Here is a 15,219-nt window from a genome sequence, read left to right on the forward strand (position 1 = left end):
AGTAATCCCAGCTACTTGGGAACTGAGGCAAGAAGATTTGCAAGTTTGAGGTCAGCCTCAGTAACTTGAGACTTTTTCTCGAAATAAAAAATTAAAAAAATGGGAGTATAGCTTAATGGTGAAGTGATCCTGGGTTCAACCCAGTACCAAACAACAACAATAAAAATAACAACAACAACAAATCAAACCCCCAAACACCTTGATGTTAGCCCAGGGAGCCCTCTGTCACACTTCTGACTTGCAGGTTATATGGTAATAAGTCTGTACCCCCCCTCATAGTCAAATAGTCCAAAAGCACCATGTGGGACATTATTACACCCACCAAACAACCCTTGCACATCCCACAGCCCCTGAAACTCAACATGTCAAAAAAAAAAAAAAAAAAAAAAACAACAACAAAAAAACTCCATCTGTATTTTCTGTGTCTGCAAATGGTGCCACTGATTGTGAGGAACCAAGCTAGAAAGGTAGGCAGAGCCCTGACTCCTCACCCTCCTTTGCTCTTCATGTTTTACAGCTGACTTAGCCATATGGATTTAACCTCCTGAAATCTGTCTCTCTCTTTCTTCATTTTAACCCATTGTCTACCTCCCTACCCTCAATGTCTTTCAGGTTTGCACATTTCTTTCCTGGCCACAAGCCAGTCTTCAGTCTCACCCATTTCCAATCCTATAGTGACCTGTCTAAAATACAAATTGAAGCAAGTCATTGTCCTGCTCCCCAATTCCACGTTACCCCCATACAGGCAGTGTGTTTTAGCCTGTCACCATGCAGCTCCCTATTCCGACCCCTACTTACCTCTTCAGCCTCATTCCTCCTCTCCTAAGCTCCAGATGTTACACTGCCTGCATTTCCTCTGGGAGTCGGGCTGTTTTCCTCCTGTCTACCTTTACTCTCCCTGCTCCTCTTACTAGACCAAATGCTCTTTCTTTCTGTTCCTTTCTTTCAATACAACCAAACTGATGTGTTCAGTAGTGAATAACACAAACCCCAACTTTAATTGGTTAATTAATAAAATAAATTATTGACGTATGTTAATGGAATGGCAGACTTCAGAGTTGGTCCAATTCAGCCACTCAGTCACCAGGGGCCCAGATTCCTTCTTTTCTGTCTTCTAGAATGGCATCCTCACACTGACTCCCTCTTCTGTTATGAGGTGGCTGCTGATAATGCCTGCGTTACCTGCCTTTTTTCCTCTTGGGGTGGGGGTGGGGGTGGGGGTGGGGGTGAGGGTGGGGGTGGGGGTGGTGATATGATAGGGAGAGAAGATGGTTTCCAGGAAGTCTTCAAAAGATCAAGAAAACCTCTTTTCTAGAATTCCTTAGTCAGTATTGCCCTAATCTCATTGACTGAAATTGGGTTGCAGTACAGTGGCCTGAAGTAGGATTGTGTGGTTGAATAAGGTAGCCAGAGCTGCCTGTCCCAGCATGGAGAGTGGAATTGGGCTTCCTGGCCATGCTAGGATTTTGCTGTGCAGTTGGGATACTCAGCCTGAAATGCCAGTGGTTTCCAACAGAAGGGATTGGGTGTTCGAGGCATGATTATGATGTCCTCAGTATTTTCTTTTCAATCTTTCCTTGCTTTATTCAGCAAATATTTACTGAACACCCACCATGTGCCACACACCCTTTCTAGGCACTGGGGATTTGATAGTGCCAAAGGACAAAAATTTACAACAATTTAGCTGGGTATGATGGCGTACAACTGGAATCTCAGCTACTCAGAGGCTGAGGCAGGAGGATCACAATTTTGTTGCCACTCTCAGAAACTTAGCTGGACCTTGCCTCAAAATACAAATAAAGAAGGGTGGCTGTCTGTCCTTCTGGAGATAGCCTGTGTTCTCACTTGAGTGTGTATTCCTTGCTTTACCCCAAAGGTATCTCTCTTGAGTTTGTCCCCATTTTTCCTTGAATTTGTATCTACTTTTCTAAATAAACCTCTATCTATGCTTTTGAAAAAAAAAATTTAAAAAGGACTGGAGTATAGCGTGGTGGTAGAGTACCCCTGGTTCAATCCCTAGTAACACACACACCAAAAACAAAAATAAAAACAAAACCCAACAACAACAACAACAACAACTATTCACTGTGATCCTTCTTGGTATTATATTCCATTTGAGAATTGGACAATGTTTTATTCCATGAAAGAAAATAAGGACTGAGCAAAGAATGTTGATTTTTTTTTTTTTTTTTTTAATAAAGAAGGGTTGAAGAAAGAAGAAACAAAAAAGCAAAAAAAGGAATTGGTCATTTCCAAAGTTCCTTTCCTTAGACTGGGAGTGATGGCACAAGCCTGTAGTCTCAGCTAATTGAGAGACTGGGGCAGGAGGATCACTTGAGCTGATGAGTTCAAAACCAGCTTGGGTGACATAGCAAGATCCCATATCAAGGAAAAAAACAGCTGTGGATGGTAGTGTAGCTTAGTGGTAGAGCACTTGACTGGCATGCACACAGGCCCTGTGGCCAATCCCAAGCAATACAGTCACTTTCTTTGTAAAGCAGGGACAGGAACACAGAACAATAGAAAAACATCTGGTTACTTCAGTTTACTTTAGGTTACTTTTTTTTGGTGTAAGAATTAAGGCAGAGGGAACTTCGCTATCATGCTAATTGAAATCGGCCTGTTTGAGAAATTGGCTGTTATCATCACTCTAATCCTGATTTCTCAGGTGGATCAACAGCTTAGTTTTATTTTGATGATGTGGAACTTTAGTGTGAGTGAGTCCATTTTGATTCTTAGCCTGGTCTGTTGGGGCCTAGTGCAGGAGCTTAGTCTAAAACAGTGGTGTTATGTAGTTTTTATTTAATAACATAAGAGAAAAAAGAAAAAAAAAAAGAAATTGCTACTACTGAGAACAGGTAGAAAATTGTAAATTATGAGCAAATTAACTCATAATATGAGATAATCAGAGGTTGAAGGGAGGATTTTAAAGTCTAGCAGGGTTAACACTTGGTGTCAAGGAGAAGTATTGAACACCCCCACCCTGCCCCACCAGCTTAAGACTTAGCAGGTATAGACTAAGTTTTGTTTTGCTGAGCAAGATTGTAGAGTGGGAAACCAGAGACTTTTTAGTAAATGTGGGGGACAAGTTAAGAAGATTTTATATTTTACTTTATCTTCGTGGGAATATAAAAAAGAGGGGAAAATGAAGCAACTCTTTGAAGAGAAAAGAACAATGCTATTTAAAGACGATGTGATGGGGGAGGGGTTTCTCTGTGCTGCATGAAGTAGCCCACACCTTTATATCTTTAGGAAAGTGTGGGTTAAATCAGCCTTCTGTGAACAGGCTCTTTGCAAAAGATGATGCTACCTAATGAAAACAAGCACAAGAAACATGGTTAGGAAAATGTAAATCAAAACCAGAATGCAGTGGAGTACAGTGGCACCCATCTCTAGTTCCCAGCTGTGTGGGAGGCTGAAGCTGGGCAATCACTTTGAGCCCAGGAGTTCAAGGTCAGTCTGGGCAGCACAATGAGTCCTGGTCTCAAAAAAACAATGATGACAACAGAAAACCAACCAGTCAACTGAACAGACAAACCCCCCCAAACAAAATAAAAATACCCCATATCAGAGTAAGATACCACTTCACCTCTTCCAGGATGGTTAAAATGAAAAAGACTGATAATAACAAGTACTGGGGAAGATGGGAAGTGTTATGATTTGGATGTCAGGTGTTCCCCAAAGCTCCTATGCAGGAGGGTTTAGAAGCTTAACCTAATGGATATATTAATTCACTGATAGGGATTAACTGGGTGGTAATGCTAGGTGAGTGGGGTGTGGCTGTAGGAAGAGGGTCATTGCGGGTGTGCCTTTCAGGTATTTTGTCCCCAGTGAGCTTCCTGATTACCATGTCCCTAGCTGCTTTCCTCCTCTACGTCCTTCTGCCATGATGTGATGTTCTGCTTCACCTTAGGCCCAGAGCAATAGAGCGGTTGTTGGGAGTGTTGATTTGAATCAGGGTCTCTGATTGTCTGGGGACAGGACCACAAATGTGCTAACACCTCGTGCAAAAGCAGGAGTTGAGACTCCCCAGTTGCTATGGTGATACCCTGTTCAAAGGAGGTTCTGTGTATGCCACAGGAATATCAGTCTTGACCCTGAGTTCAGACACCACCTGCAAAGAGTGAAGAATTCTGAGTGCAAATTGATAATTATAATTGGACTGCCCTGAACTTCCTCCTTCATCCTGCATCTTTGAAGAAACTTTCTCACAAAAACCCCCTTTGAAGTTAAAACCTGTATAATATACATGCTATGCTAGCTCTGGGTCATTCATCCTTCACCAGGAAATGGAGAACCACCTGTCTCAGCTTTCTTGTTATGTATCTGTCTTTTCTAATGCCCCAGTGCCCCTTGCTGGTTTTCTGAATTAAGGGCCGTGCAGGTTGTGGCAGTTGGCCATTTATGAACTGAGGCTTCTGAAATCATGAGCCCCAAATAAGCTTTTCCTCCTTTAATTTTTTTCTTGTCAGGTCTTCTGGTCACAGCATTGAAAAAGCTAACTAAAACATAACAAAAAACAAAAATAGAATTCTCATCTATTTCTGATAGAGGTAGAAGTTCTGTATTCTGATAGAACACAGCTAAAGCTACTTATGTATAATTTATAACCCAGAATCTCTATTTTAGGTAGAAATGATAGTTTAGCTCACTAAAACATATGTAAAAGAATGTTTATTGCAGCTTTATTTATAAAGCCCCTGTCAGTGAAAATCAAAACAAGCAAAAAAAGAACTCTGCTTTAGAGGAAAATAAGAAAATAGTGAGATATAAGTCAGATATGAGTGATCGAGGCCGAGGAGCCCAGATTCACATTTCTTCAAATGAATGGTCCAAAGAAGAAAGCAGGTGTAACAACTTTTGTGGTGCAGGTGATGGAACCCAGGGCCTCAAGCATGCCCAGCAAGCTCTCTACCACCCAGCTCTCTCCTCAGGCTGAGGTGTAAAAACTTCTGTAGACAGTGAAAAAAGGTAATTGTAAATAAACACGGTGGGCCAATTACATTGATGGGGACATTCTGCAGGCCACTTAAGGTAAAGTGGGGAAATTATGACCACTGGACTGAGATGGTATCTTACTGCCTTCTTGGAAGATTGGTGAAGTCAGGAGTCTGTTCTTTGTCAAGCTATCAGTAGTGAGCTTCTTAGGTCAGATGCAGAAGTTGGGAGCAACGCCTTGTTTTTAAGAGACTGAAGAGTCCTTATAAGATAAGCCCCTGCTTTTCTTATTTTACAGGCCTGCTCAATTCTATACCTCCTGCTGGGAAGAAGTTGTCTATCCAGAGCTTTCTTGAAGAAATTCTATTGCAATTGTTTCTTTAGGAATGTTTCATTTCATAACCACCCAAACTGGAAACAACCCAATTGTTTATTAACAGCTTAAGGGAAGGCCAAATTATATATCTTCAAGGAATGAAGAACCACACAGAAACAGCAAATTCATTATTACTACTTGCAACAACATAAATGAATTTTACTGACATAAAGTGATGTGGAAAAGGCACAAAACAGCACATTCTATTTATATGAAGTTCAACAACAAATAAACCCACTCTGGTGACACAAGTCAGGATAATGGGTTTCTTTTTTTGTAGGGGGATTATTAGCCTTTGGGGCTGCTGGAAATGTTCTGTATTTTGTTCTGGGTAGTGGCTGTGGGGGTACAAGCATTTAAAAATGTTGAGTTGTGCAACTGGCTATGTGCTCTTTATAGTTGTCAAAAAAAAAAAAAAAATTAGAGGAGGCCATGTTTTGGGTTAAACTTCTACATGAGTCTGCAACAAATCAGACAATCAAAGTAGAGTCACCCGTGCCAAAGTTCCAAATTGAAACTAAGTTGTTTATCTGACCTTCCAAGAAACCAGGAGAAATGAGAGGCAACATCCAAATTCCCCAAACAGGCTGGTTTCAGTTGGCATGAAAATAAATTCCCTCTGTTTTAACTCCCTGTACAAAAGTTGTGACCTTGAGTAATCTGATGTTAACTATTCAGTTATTTTTCTATAGTTTTGTCTCCCTGTCCTTCCCTTATAAAGAAATAATTTTGAAGTGACCACTTTGCTTTTTGTGTGTTGTTTCTTCTTTTCTCAGCCTTCTCTGTATATAAAACAAACTTCTTCTGCTCAGCCCATCAGAATACTTATTCCACTTTTTTTTTTTCTTTATGTGGTGCCGAGGATCGAACCCAGTGCCTCACACATGTGAGGCAAGTGCTCAATCACTGAACCACAGTCCGGGCCCCTTATTCCACTTTTATAGCATGAAATCCTGTTCAATTCTAGAATAGAAAATAAAGCTAATCAAGATCATCAGACTAAATTATTGTAATTTTCCCTTTGACAACTATCTAAGTTGTAACAATAAGAATACATTTTTAAAAAATCTATATTGTTTATTCTTGTTTTTTTGGGGGGGGAGGTGGAACCTAGGGTCTCAGGCATGTCAGGCAGGAACTCTACTTCTGAGCTATATCCCCAGGGTTCAGTGTCTGTGCTTTTCATTAGGTAATTCTGAGACTAAGCAGATGTGCTCTAATAAGGTATAGTCATTGTGTGTGTGTGTGTGTGTGTGTGTGTGTGCGCGCGCGCGCGTGCGAGCTTGCTCGCTCGCACGCTGTAGAAAGGTAACTTTGCATATTATGGAAAGGTAACTTTACCCTTGTAGAAAGGTATACACACACACACACACACACACACACACACACACATATGTACATACATATTTTCTTTCCACACTATCTTTCAATACTTTCCTACGTATACCTTAGATTCCAACCAAATCAGATGACTCATGTTTCCTTCAACATCTTATTCTTCCTCACTTCTTTGTCTTTGCTCTTGTTCTTTGTGTATTAATTTTTCACAGACTAAACCACATGTTAAATGGACCAAGGGAGTTTTCTTTTGCAAGGAATCAAATCTTCTTAGACCTTTTGCAAAATGAAGAATCTCAAAACCTCGTTATATTGTTTATCTTTTGGGAAAACCTAGATTTTTAAGTATTGAACTTATGCAAACTGAAAATTAGGATATCTAGAAATATTCACTAATAATAGCTAATAACGGTTAATAGCAGTAATAAAAACAGATAATCACAATACTTTTTAGCAGGGGACTGGGGATGTAGCTCACTGGTAAAGGATGTTCAATCCCCAACACCATAGTAATGATAATAATTATAAGAGGCAGTGTAAATTGGAGGAATAAGTGTAGAGTTTGATGTCAAATGGACCTGATTTTGATTGTTTTTTGCCATTTACCATAAATGAACTTATCTAAGTCAGTTTGTTACTGGGCCAAAGTCCTTCTGCTCCCTTCTTGGAAGTCAATACTCAGAGGATGGGAGCTGATGGGAAGGAAATTAAGTTTATTCAAGGGCCATACCCTGAGTAGATGGGGGCAATCATTCTCTCCCCAAAGACCATCTTAAGTAACTCAGGTACACAAAAAAGCCTTAATAAGGAGGGAGAGGAGGAGCAGTGGGACAATGGGCTGTTCTCTGTGGGGCCTTTGTCACCCAGGATGTATGTCTCCTTTTGTTTCTCTGGCCAGTCATGTTTGACCTGTAGTTCTTTGGACTAGTTCCTATAATTCTTTAAACAAATGTTACTTTTTACTTCTTTGGACTAATTTCTATAATTCTTTAAACAAACATTACTTTTTTTGAGGGGGGAGGAACTAGAGTTGAACCCAGGGGTGCTTAACCACTGAGCAACATCCTTACTCTCAGCCCTTTTTACCTTTTTATCTTGTTTTGAGACAGGTTTTTGCTAAATTAGGGTCTCACCAAGGCTGGCTTTGAACCTCCCATCCTCCTGCCTCAGTCTCCTGAGTTGCTGGGATTACAGTTGTGTGCTGTTACGCCCAGCCAAACATTACTTTTCTGCACGTTAAACCTCATAGAAGTTTGTATGCTTTGTATTAGTTGATGCACAGGACAAAAGAACAAGGAGGTGGGTTCCATATTCTGATGTTATGTGAAGGTCACCAGATATTCTGGGTTCTGTAACCCAGAGAAAGACTATTTAGTAGTTAACATCTTAATCATTTAGGTGTGGTTTTTCTCTCTCTCCTTTTTTTTTTTTTTTTTTTTTTGTGTGTGTGTGTGTGTGTCTGTGTGTTTTACAAGGGATTGAACCCAGGGTGGTCTACCTTTGAGTTACATCTTCAGCTCTTTTAGAAAAACATTTTTGAGTCAGGGCTTTGCCAAATTGCCAAGACTGGCCTCCAACTTGCTATCTTTCTTCTTCAGCCTCCCAAATTGCTAAGATTACAGGAATGCACCACCATGCTTGGTTTAGGTGTGGCTTTTCTTCAGAATTTAGGATGCCAGGCACAACTTCCAAAGGATAGCCACTGTTACAAATTAGGTTCTTTTTGATGAATAGCCACAACCTTCAAAAATCAGTGTTAGTGATGGCTCTGCATCTCCTCCCTTCAACTCTTCTGTCGGTTTATAATGATAGCAAATCTTGGACCAAGTTCAATCACATACAGAGGTTTACTAATAAGTGAGCACAGAGTCATCCCATTGGGTCTGTGCTCTGTGATATTTATTCATTTAGATATTTCTACAGCAGCTATAAATGGAACAATGGAGTAGGAGCAGGAGCAGGATCTAGTTCATTAGCTAGTTGGAGTTAGGTGTCCACAAATCTGAATTCAGAGTAGATAAATTTGAGATTATTCAGATATCATGCACCATTCCTAAGGTCCTGGGATTTCCTGAATTTTCATGCCCTGTTTATGCATATATGGAAAAAGGCTTTATGTTCATTCCTGAACTACTTGTTCTACCAATTAAAAAAACATTTGTAACCTTGTTTTGCCAGTAAGTTAGACCTCTGTAACTGATTAGAGATAACTATAACAGAAGTTATCGTAGTGTCTACCTTTGGAGTGTATCCTTTTGCTTCAATGTTAGCTTACCACCTGAACAGTATACAGTCAGCCTCTGTCTCTATGAATTCTGCATGCATGGATTCAACTACCTGCAGATGAGAAATATTTGAAAAAAATTGTACTGAACATGTACAATCTTTTTATTATTTTTTCCCTAAATGATACAGCATAGCAATTATTTACATAGGATTTACATTTTATTAGATATTTATAAGTAATCCAGAGATGATTTAAAATATGCAAGCGGATGTATATAGTTTAAATGAAGATACAACTATTTTTTTTTTTTTTTTTTTTTTTGGTGCTGGGAATTGAACCCAGGGCCTTACACCTGCTAGGAAAGCACCTACTACTGAGCTATATCCTTAGCCCTCTTTTTTTTTTATATATAGTTTTTATGTGTTATGGCTTATATGTGAGATGTCTCCCAAAAGCTTGTGTGAGACAATGCAGGAAGGTTTAGAGGAGAAATGATTGGGTTATGAGAGCCTTAACCTAATCAGCGAATCAATATCCTGATGAGATTAACTGAGTGGTAACTGAAGACAGACGGGATGTGGCTGGAGGAGGTGAGTCCCTGGGGGCATACCTTTGGGTATATATTTATATTTGGCAAGTGGAGATCTCTCTCTATGCTTTCTGATCGTCAAGTTAACTGCTTCCCTCTGTCACACTCTTCTGATGTGATGTTTTATCTCCCTGAAGCCTATGGACTGAGACCTTCAAAACTGTGAACCCCTAAATAAACTTTTCCTTTAAAATTGTTCTTTTAATGTCTTTTAGTCACAGCAGTGAAAAAGCTGACTAAAACATTCCCGGGTGGCTTTTCCCATTGAATCCTCTGGTCAAATGTGGCTGTTACTAGATCACTTGGGGCCTCCAGTGCTGACCTGGCAAATATTCAGTTAGGAGAAGACAGTGTGGAGACTAGCAGATTCCAAATTATTTCTCTCTCTCTTTTAAGTTTTCTTTAAATGATTTTGGATAGTTTATAGGATAACTTTGTGAGGGAGATTTTACTTTCATTCCTTCAAAAGAATTGTATGTGGGGAGTGGTTGGAGAAAGAGGCAATGTCAGTCAAAGGGTACAAAGCTTCCAGAAACAGGAGGAATAAGTTCTAATGACTTATTACATGGTGTGATGACAATAGTTAACAATACTGCATTGCATTTCAAAACTTCTCAGAGTAGATTTTCTTTAAAAAAAAAAATATTTTGTGTGTGTGTGTGTTGCTATGGGTCAAACCTCGGGCTTTGTACATCCTAGGCTTGTGTTCCACCATTGAGCTACATCCTCAGCCCATGTATTTTACTTTTAATTGACATGCAATAATTATACCTATTTATGACATACAGTGTGACATTTCAGTATATGTGAACAATGTGAACTGATCAGATCAGGATAATATCTATCACCTTAGGTTATTTATCATTTCTCTGTATTGGGAATATTTGAAATCTTCTCTACTAGTTAGTTTAAAATATTCAATAAGTGTAAAAGGTAGATTTTAAATATTCTCACCACAAAGAAATAATCATGTGAAGTGATGAATGTGTTAATATACCTGATTTAATCATTTCACAGTATATACAGATATCATGATATTAGATTGTATCCCATAAATATACACAATTTATTTGATTAAAAAAGTACCAGGTAAATCAATGAACTAGATGGAAGAGCTAAAATGATAGAACTTGTAGAAGAAGATATAGGGATAAATCTTCATGACCTTGGATTTAACAATGGATCTTGGATCTGAGAACAAAAAGCAAAGCATGAAAGGAAGAAATAGATAAATTGGATTTCATCAAAATAAAAAAGGTTTTATGCTTCAAAAAACATTAGCAGAAAAGTGAATAGATAGCCTATAGAATGGCAGATCAGATACTATCATATATGTGATAAGGGCAAAAAGTATCTAGAATATATTAAAAAACTATTATAATATACCTATAAAATCCAGAAATGACCCAGTTAAAAATGGGCAAAGAACTTGTGTACTTATTTCTCCAAAGAAGATATTAGAATGACCAATAAACATATGAAAACATGCTTGATATCACTAATTATTGTGGAAATGCAAATCACAATTGCAATAAATGGGGCTGGGAGCATAGCTCAGTGGTAAAGCTCCTGTGTGAGCTTAGCATGTGTGAGGTCCTGAGTCCAATGCCCAGAACAAAACAAAACAAAATGAAACAAAACAACAAAAAAACACACAATAAGATACCATTAATACCTATTAGAATGGCTATAATTTTTTTAAAAAAAGTGTTGGTGAGGATGTGGGGGAATTAGAACCCTTGTACATTATTTAAAGGAATATACAAATGATGCAGAAAGTATATAAAACATAGTGTAGCTTCCTCACAGAGCCACACATGGAATTACCACATCACTCAGTGATTTCACTCTTGGGTACATACCCTACATAATTGAAAACAAAGCTGAGTGAGAGTGAGGTGGCCATTTGGGAGGGTGAGGTGGGAATATCACTTGAGTCCACAAGTTCAAGACCAGCCTGGTAACATAGCAAGACCCCATCTCAAAAAGCAAAACAAAAGCAAAAGCAAAACAAACAAACAAACAAAAAATAGGAAGAAAGAAAGGAAAACAAATAAGAAAATAGGAACTCAAGCAGATACTTGTATTTCAGTGTTCATTGCAGTATTATCAATAATAGTCAGAAGGAAGAAACAACCAAAATGTACTCTATAGATGAGTGGATAGACAAAATCTGGACTATACCTGTAATGAAATATTCAATAATTAAAGGAATGAGGTTCTGATACACGCTACAACATAGATGAACCTTGAAAATATTATCCTAATAGGCCAAATGCATAAAGACAAATATTGCAAGATTCCATTTATGTGAAGTATCTAGAGTAGACAAATTCATAGAGACATAGGTAGATTAAAGATTACCAGGGCAGGTGGCACGTGCCTGTAATCCCAGTGACTTGGGAGGCTGAGGCAGGGGGATCTCAAGTTCAAATCCAGCCTCGACAATTTATCGAGGTCCTAAGCAACCTAGTGAGACCCTGTCTCAAAGGAAAATATTAAAAAGGGCTGGGAATGTGTCTCAGTGGTTAAGTACCCCTGGGTTCAATCCCTGGTACCAAAAAAAAAAAAAAAAAAAAAAAATTACGAGAGATGCAGGTGGGGTGGGGTGGGGAGGGGAGAATGAGGAGTTATTGTTTGTTACAGTGTTTCTGATTGAGGTGAAGAAAAAGTTTTGGAGGTAGTGATGGTTGCACATCATTGGAAGTGTAAAAAATGCTGCCGATTGTATACACTTAAAATTGGTCAAAATGGCAAATTTTATGTTACATATACACCACAGTAAAAAAAAATTCAGATGTGGGGAAAGGGGTACTCTTGTACATTGCTGGTGGGACTGCAAATTGGTGCGGCCAATTTGGAAAGCAGTATGGAGATTCCTGGGAAAGCTGGGAATGGAACCACCATTTGACCCAGCTATTGCCCTTCTCGGACTATTCCCTGAAGACCTTAAAAGAGCATACTACATTGATACTGCCACATCGATGTTCATAGCAGCACAATTCACAATAGCTAGACTGTGGAACAAACTCAGATGCCCTTCAATAGACGAATGGATAAAAAATGTGGCATTTATACACAATGGAGTATTACTCTGCATTAAAAAATGACAAAATCATAGAATTTGCAGGGAAATGGATGGCATTAGAGCAGATTATGCTAAGTGAAGCTAGCCAATCCCTAAAAAACAAATGCCACATGTCTTCTTTGATATAATGAGAGCAACAAAGAGCAGGGAGGAAGAGCAAGAGGAAAAGATTAACATTAAACAGAGACATGAGGTGGGAGGGAAAAGGAGAGAAAAGGGAAATTGCATGGAAATGAAAGGAGACCCTCATTGTTATACAAAATTACATATAAGAGGTTGTGAGGGGAAAGGAAAAAAAAAAAAACAAGGGAGAGAATTAAATTACAGCAGATGGGATATAGAGAGAAGATGGGAGGGAGGGGAGGGGGGATAGTAGAGAATAGAAAAGGTAGCAGAATACAACAGTTACTAATATGGCATTATGTAAAAATGTGGATGTGTAACTGATGTGATTCTGCAATCTGTATACGGGGTAATAATGGGAGTTCATAACCCACTTGAATCTAAAGTATGAAATATGAGATGTCAAGAGCTATGTAATGTTTTGAACAACCAATAAAAATAAAAAAAAAATAAAAAAGTACTGGATTAACTGTAAGACAATCCCCTCTTCTACTATATTTGCTGCCCCAAATATAACTCGCTTTCCATTCCTTTTCAGGTTTTGAGCCCTTTTAAAATTAAAGCCCAGATTACCATTTTGTCTAGGAATTCTTCTTCTCAGGCACGTAGCAGAGGGCTCAGCATGCCAGGCATGTTTTACATGCTGTCCTTGAGGTTGTTAAGCAGGATGATTATTTCTCTTTATTATGTTAGGCTTTTTAAGAATATGAATGTCCAGGATTACAGGATTTTAGTTGCTGAATGTTCCTCCCTCCCTATCTCAACATCTTAACAGCAGTGGTAGTTGTTAGAGCTGGGGGAGCAGGGAATAGGCAGATGATGGTCAAAGGGCACAAAGTTTCAATTAGACAGGAAGAATATGCCTGTGAGATCTATGGTATAGCAGGGTGACTGTACATAATAATGATCTTTTGTTTATTTCAAAATCACTGAATTAATTTCTAATGCCTCACCGTAAGAAAATGACTGGTGACACATAGGATATTTAAAGAACACATGCAGTCTATTATTTAATTATTCTGGTAGAACCGTAGATGTTTTCAACTTTGCTAATATCATCAAATTATTCCCCCCAAAGTTTGTACTGTTACAAACTGTTACATGCACCCTCAAGATGTGAGCTCTGACTTCCCATGCCTTTGCTAACATTTGATGTGGATGGAAAATTTTCTGTAGTAAGGAAAAGGGAGGAAACATTTTGTGTATCTTGTATTATTGCTTTTAACTTTTGAATTAATATATAACATATAAAATGCTTCCATCAGACCTGTACATCTTGGTAAACTATCAAACAATGAGCCAATAACCCACCTCCACCACCAAAGAATTTACTTTTTACCAATTCGATGGGGAACAAATTGTATCTCATTGTGGTTTTGTTTCCCTGATTTCTAGTGAGGCTGAGCATTCAATTTTACATTCAGATTTACTCTTTCCTGAATTAATAACAGCAGCTAACACTTTTTGAGTGCTTCTTGTATGCCAAGTTTTCTTTCAAGTGCTTGTATGGACACAATCTGTAGTGGTCCTATCTGATACGTTACTATGAGCCCCACTTTACAGATGAGTAAACCAGTAAACCGAGGCAGTCGCAGGCATACTCACTGCCCATACTCACATTGTTAGTCAATGGTGAAGCCAGAATTTGAATCTGGGTAGTCTGGTTCAGAATTTGTGCTTTTAACCCCTATGCTATTAATGTACAACTTCCTGTAATGTTTACTTATTACCATATAACAAGTTGTACCTAAACTTAACAGCTTAATATAGCAAAACTTTGTTATCTCATAACTTCTCAGTGTCAGAAATCAGAGAGTGTTTTAGCTATGCCATTCTGTGTCTTCCTGAAGTTACAGTCAAGCTGTTGGCCAGGTCATCTAAAAGCTTCTTTGGGACAAAAAACCTGAGTTCTATTACCATTGTAAAGTAATAAATAACATACTCAACCTTAGGAGAAGCTTCTCTCAATTATTTACAAAAGAGAAATCATTGCACATGTACATGAAGAACCATTAGAAGAATTTTATAGTTTCCTTTGTTGATAGCCAAGAAAATAATGAATAAACAAAACAATAAAACAAAAACTCAAACAAGAAACAAAAAGCAAATAACACAGTGACAATGTCCATCAGTAAGAGAGAGCATGAAAGAACTTGTTGTCATTCAGTGGAAACTCATACAGCAGTAAAAATTTATGTATAATATTATGGTGGAAAAAATGCAAATTACAGAGTCACATATACAGTAGAAGAACAAAAGTATGTTAAAATGTGAAATAATACATTTTGCTTGCTATATATACAAGTGTGGGAATGATAAGAACCCATTAGGGTTGGAGATTGAGGGAAGGAAATGTTATTGGGGCTTCAAGTGTATTAGCATTTTATTTAATTACCCACAGCCACTATGGCTGTAACTTTGGGGTTTATATTTTGTTCTGAGTGAATGGAACTCTCTCTCTGCTTCCTGGTGGCTATATTCTGAGCTGCTTTCCTATACCACATCACATTGTGTATGAGTTTTGGTTGTAGAATTCTTAT

The sequence above is a fragment of the Callospermophilus lateralis genome, chromosome 16 (genome assembly GCF_048772815.1).
Source record: "Callospermophilus lateralis isolate mCalLat2 chromosome 16, mCalLat2.hap1, whole genome shotgun sequence".
In the NCBI taxonomy this organism is placed as follows: Eukaryota; Metazoa; Chordata; class Mammalia; order Rodentia; family Sciuridae; genus Callospermophilus; species Callospermophilus lateralis.